Below are 14176 nucleotides of genomic sequence, written 5' to 3'. Positions count from 1 at the left end.
TGTTTAGAATGCGTAGATTTATATGTGAGATTTCAGAGAATCTGTATACAAAAACTACTCGGATCTATAGAATACCGAAGAGGAAAAAATTCTTTTCACAGGAACGGGTTACAGCCAGTCGGAAAAAATATGGATACGTAAAGCGTACTTGTGAATATAGAGGCCTGGCAAAGTAATCAAGTCTCGCTGCTGCTGCGTAGAAGCACATAATGTCGCTGTTTTTCCGCGGCGAGGAACGAGGCATATAATGAGATTGAACTCGAGTCTGAAACTTTGGATGGCATACTTTCCGGCACTCCGGGGGCTAAGTATGAATATTTGGTTGTTTCACGACGGCAAGCACGAGGAGAGGACTCGAGTTTACGCAATCTAAGAGGATTTTTATGCGATGTTATTTTTGCATCTATAACTGCATAATTGCGTTTTTCTCTGGAACGCGTGACGAATCCGGTCGAAGATGGATCAGGACACAATGTGCATTCGCACAAATTCGTGAAAGATATCTCTTTACCACACCAATTGCGATTGGTAAGTTTTAACAGAATTTTCCATAGACAAATAACGTTAAATATTTGAACTTTTGGCAAGTAAACACGAGGGGAAAATTTTCAGTGCTAAGAGAATAAAATTTACAGTCCTGCGAGAGCTCCGGATGCGCGCGGAAAATAAATAATTCTTTTTGCCAAAATCACAGAAAAACGCTTGTGCGTCGGACCTCGGAGAGCGTTTAATTTATCTCTTTGAATCTATGCCAAATATAACGCATTTCTTAAATCAACGAAATGTGCTACTTCGTAGAGGGAATACCAGGAAATATTAGATTCTTGAAAATATATCACGCAGCGTTAAAACAATTGTTAATTTAGACACAACGGTACCGTGTTAATATCGTTTGCAGTTACTTACGCAAATCTACTATACATCGACAACATTTCTCTATTTGCAGTAATTACAGAAGTGACAGGTGACTGTTCCTAGTTTACGCACAGAAATAGATTTGCATATCAACGATAACGAAATGCATTTAGTAACTGATATTCTTGTGATATCGACTTTAACATTATACATGTGTTCCCTGATTATACGTAATAAGAGAGGAAGTTGGTTCTAGTTTTAACGAATATAAAAAATACTACATAATTTTTCAAACCGAAAATAATTTCTATTTAAAAAGAGACCTACAGAGGTAAAACTCGCATATACTCTTTAATTTTTTCGACAATTTATCGTACACTATTTTCAGGTAAAAACGTCTATTTTACTATTATCGAATTCAATGTTAAAATAATAAATTCGAGAGACGATCCATTTAAATCCACAAGAGATTTCAATTAAATCATCCATAGAAAAAATGCGAGCTTTGCCTTCTCTACAGTTCGTTTCATAGCAGAATCAGATTCAAGATAAGTGCGTCCTTCGTTATACCAGCATCGATAAGAGCACCTCGTAGAGCACCGCGACAGGTCGCCAGGTCGCGATTTCGCGTGTTGGCGCCGATCTGCGCCCCACGTCGAACATACTCTCTGCCCGCACCCTCTCGCTCGGGGGTCGCGTTCAGTCAGCTCCGAGCCGTGAGTGGGGTAAGTTGCGCCGCGCGTCGGCTCGTCTGGCCCTTCTCACTGAACGAAGCATACACACAACGCCGCTCCGCGTGCATCCATTTCATTCTTATCGCCGCCGATAACGAGAAACGCAATTCGTACAACGATACGATCGACGACGCGACGCGCTCGCGTAAAAAGCGCTCGCGAGGACAGGGACGCGGGTGAATGAATGGTGATCGCGTTTTCAATCGCGATCTTTTTTTCTCCGGTCGGTTTCCGCTTTTATTTCTTTCGCGACGAGTAGAAAGAGACAGGATCTCGCTCAGATTTATGACGAGCGAGGAAGGAAGCGGTACCGGTGGTAGAAACGCGGGTCGCGTGTGAACGCGGGCGGAAAGTGAACTTCGTCATGTCGAGGTGAGTTCTCGCTTCTCTCCTATTCGATCTAGTTTGCGCGACGTGATTGTGACTGCGCAATTTCTTATGTAACGTAACCGTGGAAGGCCCCTTGGGGCAAGAATATACCTCGCTCTCTTATCGGGTTTTGCAATCACGTCTGCGAATCGGTTCTCGTTGGCATTTGTAATACCGCGTATTGTTTCTACGTCCCATTTTCTTTTTATCTCTATGAATTCTTTGAACAATTTAAAATCAATTTTTTTGATAAAATTGTTAAGGCGATAAAATAGTTGATGAATTTCGAGCGATGGACGATCCATACTTTTCGACGAATTAAGCTTTACGAGTGCAAATGAATAATATCTTTTTTGTTCAATTTGCTCTCTAAACTTTAGTTGAACAAAATTTTTGCTTATGGTATTTTCGAAAGTTTGGAACCGCCTACAATAAACTATATTAAACTATTCTGCCAAACGTAAGAAGTATAGTCATACTTTTATTTTTTTGAAATAAATGTCGGTATCCGAGCTTTGAGTTCGACGATTGCTAAGTTTTAAGCGGGAAACGTAACAAGCATTTCAAGAAGTAGTTTATTATTCGAAGAGCACTCTGCAGTCTCGAGCATCTTTTTACAAAAAAAGTTTATGTCCACTGGCAACTGGCAGTAGATCCTGCTTTGCGAAGCATTTTCGTTTCATTTAGGTCGGTTTTTCTCTGGACTTTGAATAAGGATTGTCTAATGCATAATCTGCTGGCAACCCATAATCTATTATCACAATTCTGTTAGAATGTTAGAATGGGAAGCATGATCGATTAGGAATCAGAAGCGAATACCAAACGCGAATTGCAGCGCAGTTCTATGACAATAGGAGCAAATCTCTCAAGTGGGTCAACAAGTTGAGTACTCTATAGATACTCGATTTTGTATTCGGAAGCTGTGATATGATAGGAGAGAGAAAGAAGAGCAGAGATAAAAATCGAAAACGTGAGTAGCAATTATTGGTTTCGCTGCTCATTTCGTCTGCAGAAACTAGTTCGAACGAATGAAAAAATAAATTAAAGTTATTCTTCCTTTTAAATCATTGAACATAAATAGGGGAGGAGTAAAAATAAGATAATCAATTATATGCAAATATTTAAAATACGTTATATTCTAGATTGTAATTGAAAAAGGATTAATTAAACAATTAAAAATTAAACAATTACATCACGGAAGAGCGATGTTTTAATATTAATACGTCTAATTTATTCATTATATTCTGGAGAAAGATTGAGGCAATTCTTATGTTTACATTTAGTCTTACATTTAGTTGTCATTTGGTCATATTTTTTGGCTTATTAACAATGAAGAAAGAATATAAATTGGGTTCAATTCTCCGACACATTTATAATATCTTAAAAGTACCAATAACGATGAATTATCTCAAAAATTGCCGGCGACACTACTGATTTCTATTGTACTATCATCTAATGTTACTACTATTTCTTTCACAAGAGAGAATCTTGAAAACTTCCTGAGATATTAATCCCTTACTTACTTCCACCCCGAGTGAAGTTATCTCACTCCCATTTCGCGCACAGCATGCTATCTGCGCAAAAATGATATCTTCCCTTGCAAATATTCTCTCTGTGTCAAAGTTCTAGACAATTCTCGGCGATGGATACAATATATATGTGTGTTTTAATATTTACGAATGACGCTCACTCGCGAGAACTCGCATGCTGTATAACACCGTAATCTTTATGCATTATTCGGTGCTTTAAGATTTACTATGAAACTCTACGAGTGAATGATAAAGCAATCCGAGCCGTTTTTCGCATACATTGCCCGGAGTTTAGACGATGTAAAATATCAGAGAGAAAGAGAAAGAGAGCATCACAGATTTTTCCTTTCATTATTTTAAGAAAATATATGTTTCATATAATTTTTTCAACATTTTTATAACCAACTGCTAAAAAATTGTATTTCTTCTTCAGCTTTCCACGGAGTTATACAGAGATACAATTTAATCATATATTTATAGAATCGTAAACAGACGAGATGACGATGTATATATTGTATATGATTGCACCGGATGGTCCGCGAATATGAAAGCGATGTTAAAAACGAACTGATCAATTTCGCGCTCTATTTTTGTCGCAATCGATCGCAGGTGCCGTCGAACGAGCCATTGAAATGACTCTGCATTATTTTTCTCTGTCTTCCATTTTTTCATTCGTCTGATTTACGCTTGCCGTTCCGAAAGACTTCATTGTGAAAATACCACGCACAAGTTTCCCCAAAGATCCAAGTTTCCTTTAAAGCTCGCCAGCATAATACACGCGATTTTTTTTATAATGTAGGAGTTTAAATCTCTCGGCAACCTTTAAAACATTTTTAAATTCTCAGAGGGGAGATGGTCGCGCGCAGAAGAGGGATGATACTTGTCAGAGGTACTTTATTACATCCACGATCGTATCCCGTATCGCCGGTATATCTCTTCTTGCGCAAAGTTCTATTTTTGTTTCGCCATATCGATTGCCGCTCACGCTTGAAATCGTAATACCGCGTCGTGCCCGATCTCTTTCGCAAAACGACGAAATTAAGCTGGGTATTTGTCGCGGGTTGGTGAGAAAAAAAAAAGCGGTATAAGAAGAACGGTGCTAATACCCGGAAGGATAGAAGCACACGCTGTATTTTAAATTTAAATGAATACTTGTTTCGGCACGCGAGATATACACGAATAAATCGCATATCGCTGATGTCGAGAGATTCATCATTTATCGATGTATGTTTAATTCTTTTTCAGCTATTTTTCTTTTTACGGATGCAAAGTTTTTATAACGACTTGGCTACTTTCCGCGAAATCTAAATTGCAAAAATAGTAAAAATTAGCAAATGTAACTATAAAGTCATTCTTTCTTTGTCCTTTTTCTTATGCGGCTCGAAGTTCTGTTTCGTTGTATAATGAGTGCAACTCTAAATGTGGAGTGGAAATCAAATTTAAAAATTCTCGTTATATATCTTTGGGTTTGTCGAATAAAGTCTCTCGGAATGGTCAAGCTTGATATAATTAAACGCGTTAATGCAGAATAAGCACACGTGCATTACGCACGACTTTTTTCGAGTAATCATTTACATGTAAATTTTTAATTAACAATTTCCATAAAATTATTACTCTATTTTTAGAATTTTTTTAACGATTAATGGAATTTCTTAATAAATTCTGTCCACGAGATTGATACTTTTTAATTAACTATTGATAAATAAAGTTCATGTATTTTCAATCTTGAAGTTTAAATTGTTAAGTCTTGAAATGTTTTACATTCATCTCCATAATTATGTTATCCAAATAGTTGCGTTGCTTAAATTCTTGTTAAGGAAAAGACTATAATTTCTTTTCAAGAGAACTTTTGAAATGCATAGAGAGAGAGAGAGAGAGAGAGAGAGAAAAGACTATTAAACAGAAACATATACAAAATAATGACGTGTTTCATCGTCGGAAGAACTCTACAAATGCCGAAGAAATCCAATAGAGATCCAACAGTTGTCAAACAGTCTAAGGTATTTACGCTCGAATGTTTCTCTCGATGCGATTCTATCTCGAGGGATCGAATGTTTCATGCAGAATTCCTACAGAATTCAGTCGTACATTAAATATGAATTAAACCAATGGGCGGGTAACGCTTCGCGATGGCATACGAAAGTACCGGCTAAATGTTGAGTTCATCAATTAACAATCACGCAGATCGATAGTCAGATTAATTATCGTCGTTAACAGTGCGCCCGCTAGGACAGAACGATCGATCCCATTTGTCGGAACGAAGTAATTAATTGCTAACTGGTAACAACGCTTGCGGACACGCGCCGGCGACGACAGTGCTCGTTATTAATTGAGGATCCAATCGAAAGTTGCATCATATCTCGCTCGATGCAAGTCGGATTATGAAGCATCGGAGTGCGTTCTCGTGTTTTCTATTAAAATTTCTCGCACATTGCTAGGTTATTTATTCGCTTTCCTTCATCCCGGTACTTAAATTCTTTATTAAATTTTTTATTTGGACGCACAGTGTGAACAAATATAAATGATTTCTGTTATTATTAGTTTTTATGGCTATTTTTAATAATGTGAAGGATATTTTGAATCTGTCAGATTTTAATCCTAATGATTATAATGAGAAAAAAAATGGAATACCGTTTAATTTTATCAAAATATAAACCGTACTGTAAACACTTGCGAAGACTCGAAGAAACGAGATAGTGCACGCCTTGTTTTTACTGCGTTCATTATTCTCTCGCGGAGACGCAAGATCTCCTATCTGAATTAAAGAATTTTGCTATTTTCTCGGCAATATCACTAACATCGTAAATTCAAGCGAAGATCTTCCGTCCGAAAATTTCCGGTTGAGAATTTCCGTCGCGGTACGGAAGTTACGAGAGCGAGCAGGAGGATTTTGAGCTTAATTTGAAATGTATCTTCAAATTGCCGCGGGAATAAGTTGAGTAATAGCGTTTCACGTGGAAGGTAACGGCAGCCTAACACATCAATACGATAACGAGCTCGCGATATCAGAAGATTGTGTGTATGTGTTTGTGCCGCACTATTTATCTTTCGTCGTTTCTCTCGTTGATATCGCGATTGCCACGTGAGCGACCATCTTTGCAAATTTGCATACTAAAATTTATCGTTGCTGATTTATATCATTAAATTATACTACCGGCAAAAGCCGAACGAACGACGATTGGACAGGCGATTTTGATCGCCTCGTAAAACTTCTTTCGCGATTTCGACTTTGAATCCAATCCGGTGGTTAAATTGCGTCGTAATATTTCGCATATATATCCAACTACATTGAATCAGTTTTGCTTGCTTATTGAAATATACCTATATTCATATTACGCGTTTAATACATGATGCATTGTTCTCTGTCTGTCATAACATTGAATGCATCTATTATAACTCTCGATTCATTGAAGTTGATCATTATTGATTGTTTGGTCAAGCAGATTCTCGCACTCTCTTATCGTTTATATATCGCGTTCGTCGCTATTGTATGCTTTGCGATTATCGTTGAATTCCGAGTGCGATTCTGGATAATTCGCGAGAACCCGCGTTTAATCCCCGGTTGAACCCATCCTGGGATCAGCGCACGTTATACAAACTCGGCGCGATACGTAACAACTTGTCGGGACAGGTCGGCGTTAATGCCATTACATTACCCGTTTAATCTGAATACCATCAACATAATTATGTTTGCCAACATCTTGCCTTGGCTTGCCAGCCCTCTATTTCCCGTCTATTTAATTATGCCTCCATTTCTCCAGCAGAACGTCACGGCCGCAAGGGAAGATGTAGTGACATTTAGCAAAGCTTGTGCAGCGTCAGTCCTTAAAAGACGTCGCGATCGGTAGCTGTGGTCTTGCAACTCTGATGGATTACTGTCTTGTCTCATCTTCTTGATCGTCGCAAAAAGTAACGGACATGGTTCTCCTTATTGAGAGTAAAACGGAGAGTCGAGGAGGACGTCACTTGGACAGATAAAAGAAAAGAAATGCGTTAGTCGACTGCTCGTATTCTTCGCGTTCTTTTTACTCCGAGCACCATGAAACGGTTCTTCTTAGAAGAATCAATCGTGGAAGAAGTGCGGTGTTTCCTTAGCTATATGTATAAGTGGTTACTTTATTGGAGTGCTTGATATTCCGTTCCTGAAAGACCCGATGGCCATTTTTACTTCCATTTACTTATCCGACCGTTCAAACTTTAATTTAACCTGCGAAAATGGAAAATCTCTTTTTTCTGCCAGACTAATAAAATCTCTTCTTTAAGAGTTCAAGGTCGACATGTTGTTAACTTTTTAATTGTATATTTTTTCGAAACTTGACTTGTCTTGAGTGTTTTACGAATATACTTTTATTCTTGAAAAGACGTCCGAGAATCTTATTAAATATTTCAATTAAGAAATTTCATTTTTTTCTTATTCAATTTCCGTTTTCATTTCAGTGTTTCCGGCATAGATATCGATTTATATCATGTGTATGATGAAAGTACATTAATATAAACTGCATCTTATTAACGGTGTGTGTGTATCGCTACCATTACCGAGAACCTCGCTATTTGTGCACAAAAGTCATTAGCATAATTATCAGTAATAAACTTTTCCCTGTATGAAAATTTTAGAATTTCTCAGAGTTACCGCATTTCACATGAAATATATTTTCGCACGTTCTGTGTTGTTTCCCTCGACATCAAAAGTCTTGTTTTTGTTTTTATCGTTGCTGCAATCATTTGTAGAAGCGAAAAATTGAACTGGTATGATTTAGGAATTGATGTTTTGATATTGACAGACTGTTAATTAAACATGCTTAAAACGATCGAATCGTTATGAAAAATAATGTATATTCGCTAATAAACTGTATGTAATAAAATGTATTTTCATCATAATATAAATAGATATTTTTAAAAAATTTTGTTTTTACAGCAACCGCTGTTAATTCTCTGTCTTAATAAAAATTACGTGCCTTTAACATTGAATTTTTGATTTGTATTAACAAGTATGTCGATTTCTTGACATTTTGCCCTCACTAGAAAATAACAAAAAATTTTAAGAGAAAGTACTTTGCTCATTCAGTATTGTTTGTTAGATATGAACATTTTCTAGAATGGAAATTACGTTCTTTCTTGTATAGTTTATTATAATGCTCTCAACAAACACAATAAATCCATACGTCAAAGAGAAAATGTAGCAGCCATTACTCTAACAATAAGATATAATTATTGCAAAACTCCGCATCGCGTAGGAAAGATGCTGTGTATATTTCGTATCTTTTCTCTTTTTATGCATTATAACAATAAAAATAATCCGATTAAACTTGATTATTACTAAAGTCTTTTCTTATTAAAATGCATTTATAGTGATAAATGACTTCCCTCAGACAATATTGCAGAGTCATGCAGGAAATATCGAATATTTGACAAAGAGACTTATTTCCACGAAACGATAGTGATTTTCTGTATCGTGTCTACCAGTGTGAATTCACGACAGCTGGCACGAGAAAGTATACATATGAGTTTCCATCTCTAAAATGATTTCCCAGTACGGATGTCAAAGAACAAAAAAATAGTATTGATGCGATGCAGAACAGTTATATTATAAAGGAAAGAATAAATTATAAAATATTAATATCAGTTTTTAAAGAACGGATATTCCTGGGCGTGCAATCTATATTTGATTAAATATATATCTTTATTTTTCACAAATTTCAATGTAAAAGAAATTTAGAGTCAAAATTCTTAAATTTACAATAAGTCCTTGTATAATAAATAGATTCAAGTTTTGTCGAAATAAATCAGCGTCTGTAATGAGTTTGTTTGAAAACTACGAGAATGCATCGTTTCGAGGATAACTACTCCCGATCCATAACTACTCTCGAGTTTCGTTGTAGTTACGTGATGACTTCTTTTCTCTCGACAACCGCGATTCTCCAGCATTATTCCGCGCTACGTGTTTCTCGTTTATCCTCATCCTGTCAGGGAACCCCACTTATTCCTATCCTCGGAATAATTCTGCAAACGATAACAATTGAAACGAATCGCGGTCGTACGCATATACATGGCACCGCACTTCGTGGAATTGGCATAAATTCCGCGCCGTTAAACTTGCCGCTTCATTTGCCCGTCTTCCCTACGGAAGATAGATGGTTTCTTTGGATACCCGAGAAAAATGATAAGAGAAAAGGTGCGAACGCGTGGTCAGAAGGAATGCGGCGTCAGAATAATTGCGGATCCGTATATAGAAGTTGTTTTATTCTTCCCTTTTCCGAGATTTTTATTCGTTCGATGATTATTATACCAACAGAATCGTTAGTTTTCATCATGCATGGTCTCTCAATGAGCTTGTTGTTAGTTTATTTTTTTTTTATGCGACTATACATAGCACCGATCAAAGTTTAATAAACGTTTTCGCATTATATCTGGATATTACGAAGATTTTAATAGAGTGATGTGTGTGATTAATTACATTGCCTTCATTTGCGCGCTGATACCGGTTTGTTCCGGAAGTCAAAAGTGATTGATAAATGGTTGGATAATTAAGTCAAAATGATTTACTGCGGATAATAGTTTGTAATAAGTTGTCTATTTTTTTATAACACAATATTATATACAATATAATAATCTACTAATATACAATACTTTATTATCGAAAAATCTATTAACTTTATTTTATCTCTTATTGATCTTATGCCCTTGTTTGATCGATACATTTTAAATTTGCTCGACGATAATTAATTATTGAATAAGCAATCAAAAGCAAATTCGAGATTGGAACATTGAATAATTTCGGGATCACTGCCAAAACTGCCGACAAATCTTGACTTTATTGATCGTAACATCTATAAAATTGTGATTCGAGATTTTAACAAAAAAAAGAAAACTTATTTATTTTTATTTAACGCGGATACGCAAAGATCTTATTTTCCGAATATTTTCACAGTGCAAAATATAAAAAACTATCGCACAAAATCAAATATAAAAATGGAAAGTATAATATATGCTACCAAAATTTCAACATTAATTTAAATTTAAATTATATTTCTTGTTGTCTCTCAAACATCGCAATAAAAAATTGGAATTAAAAATTTTAAAAAAAAAAAAAAAAAAAAAAAAAGATTTGTAATATGGATGTAACTGATGTGAATCTAAATCTCTGATCTGTTTTATTTCGCTTCTAATATGAATTATATAAATATTATAAAATAAACTAATATATATAACTATTGTCACACTTTGTCGCGCGTTGATACATGATGATACATGATGTTTTCCTATATACATTGAATACATTTCATCTGGAATTCTAAATGTCGCACTTGGCATTAAGCATTCAACAGCTTAAGAACTCGAACTGCACAGAAGTTTCAGTTTCGCAATGGAAATACGGAAAGAGAGATCAGAGAACATTTGTTATTACGAGCTCGCGCGTCGCCTTCCATCTTCGTTAACGCCGTTCCTTGTTCATTTAATAATTCATACGTCTCTACGGATATGTGGTACAACGTGGTAATTACGTTCTAAGAAATTAGGCCGTAATGAACGGGCGCAAGCCTATGAATTGCCTCTCGCGATCCATCGTAGATACGCAAAATTAATCTTCGCTGTGTAATTCAGATGCAGCATTCAGAGCATTGTAGATACGTTGTGTGGTTCATAAGTATAAGGATGTTCGTGCCAGATGATCGTAACCGGCTTGTAGGACGAGTAAAATACGACACGGCCTACAAGGGAGAGTCGATTCATCGAAATATCGCGACGAATAATTGACCGCGCTCTGTTTGCTCCGATTAATTAACTTTCAATATACGTTCTGGCCGTTTCCCTAACGTATCAGACATTTAATGAATATCCCCGGCATCCTCAAACGTTCCTCGATATTTTAATCTTTCTTCTCTTTTATTTTTTATTGGGAAAATCGATGTATCTCGATGGATTTTTCCTCGAGAATTTATAAAATTTTCGCTTTTTTATCGATCTTTCTTTACGTCTCTTTGCTTTTTGTATTCTTTACAAAACTTAAAAGAATATAACATGGCTGGCTAGTTGCGTCCTACGCATTTTCCTACTTTTCTGATCAGAATAAAACTAGAGTAATTTTTAGAACCGTACTTGCAACGCGATTCGATTAATTATTCTTGATATTTAACAAATAGAAATATTTGTTGATGCTATTTTGTTGGTTTATTTTATGGTCCATTAACGCATTACTGCATTTAAATAGTTAATTATTCGGAACGTCGTTAGATATAATTACAATATTATTGCTGCACTGTTGTAACGTGTATTATCGGGTTATTGAATTTATTACGATTGGTGTTTTTAGAGATATTTATTTAAAACAATAATTTATTTCGCGCGAAGATAAACCGTTAGTTTGTTTTTTTCTTTATTGCCTTTCTCTTTATTCTTTACAAGTTTTGATATTATTAGAGCACAAATAATTAAGTTTCTAATTCTATTATTATACAATCTGGCACTAAATAATCTGTGCTTTGTGCAGTCCATTAAAGCAATGCTATATTTAAACTGTATTTAAATTAATTAATTTGGGCGTGACATGTGTAATCGCAAAATGTCGTTGTGTATATTTGTAACAGCATATTGCAACGTATTGTCGTATGTTATTAATTGCTCGCGATATCCAATCAATATCAATAGAACGTTGATTGGTTGATTATCCTTGAAACTTGCGCATGACTTAATTGTTTGACGTAATCGCGGATCGTCGATGTAATCGTAGTCCGAGGAAAATACCGACGCTGATAACGCGGATAATCTTGCGATGCAAGAATTGCGAAGTTGACTTAACGCAGGAAGACTCTCGCGTGGGCGATAAAATAACAAGCGCACGTCACGACTATTAAATGTCAGCGAAATGTTTTCAATGTTTCATCGAACAATGCCGTTAAATAAACGTGTCGTTCTTGTAGGGGATAGTAATGATGTCGGTAGTTTCCTCGCAAGTCGCTGAATTATGAAAGTCTTTTCTTTGAAATTCTATTGTGTGTCGCCACGTGTACTTTGTTTATATTCGCGGCAGATTCGCGAGATTACTCGATAGTATGCTTTGCTAGAACTTCGAGCAAAGAAAGACAAAGACTGCGTATCTGTGCAAGAAATGTTTAGCTTGCATACAAATGCTTATCCGTAGAAACTTTTCACATCTCGAAGATATCTATACACATGGATAATATGTATATGAACGGTCTCTGACATAAGTTGCTTGCGCAGTAGATAAGGAAAACGTGTAGGCAGACGTAATCTCCTAACGCTGTACGTGCGATCCTTATGTTTTCGTACGAGGATTTACCGTGAAGTTGCCGTCAAAAACTTTCCTCCAAAAATCTCATCTCTGTTTGAAAAGCAATATAGGAACCAATATTAATATCGTCTTACGCCTACGTTGGAAAGTTTTTCGTAATAACTAGATTCCACGCCGCCCGCTCCTTGCTTTAATTAACCGATCGCAAATCCACCGAATCGGAATTCCTCGCTGAATTTTACACTCGTTTCACTGGTAGATTTTATGAAATTGCTGAAAGACAGTCAGCGAGAATATTAGGATCTTTTTAATAATACAGATTATTTGTATAAGCGAATATAAGCAATGTAAGAGCTACTGTAATAATGCCTCCTTCCCGGAGGCTGCAATAATAATATTCGATAATTTACGCGTCGCAGACTCATTTCAAAGATATGTCCTGTAAATTATGTTGACGTTATGTGACGCGAAAATTTCCATGAGGATTCATAGAAACGTAATCCGAAATGAGAGATTGGCACAAGAAAAAAAAGAATATGCTTTACTCGTATATATATTTGTTCAACATTTATATACATGTATATGAAATATATGGATGTATATATGACTTAGTAGTTAAGTCAATTATTTTAAATATCATTTCAGATTTTAGTTTCGAAAATTACATTATTTGCCATTTATTGGATTTATATATATGGCCAGATATTATTCTCTCTTTCCATTAATAAAGCCTTTATCGCAACTCTGCCAAACTGAATATCCCCCTCCCCCCTCCCCACCAGGCATCGTATAAAACAAGTTTTATTCATCATGTCGATCGTATCCGACAAAACAATTAACAATATCACGATCATTCATCCACGTTGGCGAGGATAATATTTTCAGGACGCACTGCGTCCCGTTCGTGTCCGTATTCAAATTCCTTATTCCATTATGGAATATGAGAATAAACAGGTGTTTAATTTCCTAGTTATTATTCTGTTTTATTATACCTTTTAATAAATAATCATATAAACACAAACACTCGTACGTTTTAATCGAAATATGTATTATTTCAAATTTTGTTCCTATTTAGATTGGATTGCGATATATATCTGTATATTGCATTTTTGGAATAAAAAATTTTCCGCATCGCGTTTTGTTCATTTTCGTGACGTACAATATCCGGCCATAAATTAATCGCGAATCGATAATGTATGCACCGCCTATATAGAAGAGCGATGTGAAAGACACGCTCTTAACAGCGCATCAAAATGCATGTCGTAGTTACGGGTCGGGGAATTAAGAGGGTGCAATATAATGTATCGAACCGAACTGTGCACTTATCTGGGTCATCTTCTTAGTAGAAACCATCCTGGCAGCATATATATATATATATACATATATATATATATAGACAAATAAAATCAGAATCAATAGATTCCCAATTTATATACCTT

General features: G+C 35.8%; 1 protein-coding gene across 3 annotated transcripts in view; it reads left to right on the top strand.

Annotated features, from left to right (window-relative positions):
- Positions 1-1562: 1562 nt before the first annotated feature.
- LOC115242502 (nascent polypeptide-associated complex subunit alpha, muscle-specific form-like) overlaps positions 1563-14176 on the top strand; it is a 29889-nt gene continuing 17275 nt past the window's right edge. For all 3 annotated transcript variants that reach the window (XM_029818832.1, XM_029818831.1, XM_029818830.1), the window contains exon 1: positions 1563-1961. The gene's annotated coding sequence lies outside the window, so the exon portion shown is untranslated. The remainder of the gene's footprint in view (positions 1962-14176) is intronic.

This window comes from Formica exsecta, unplaced genomic scaffold (genome assembly GCF_003651465.1).
Source record: "Formica exsecta isolate Colony F162 unplaced genomic scaffold, ASM365146v1 scaffold60, whole genome shotgun sequence".
Lineage (NCBI taxonomy): Eukaryota > Metazoa > Arthropoda > Insecta > Hymenoptera > Formicidae > Formica > Formica exsecta.
This window is presented reverse-complemented; position numbering and strand designations above follow the sequence as displayed.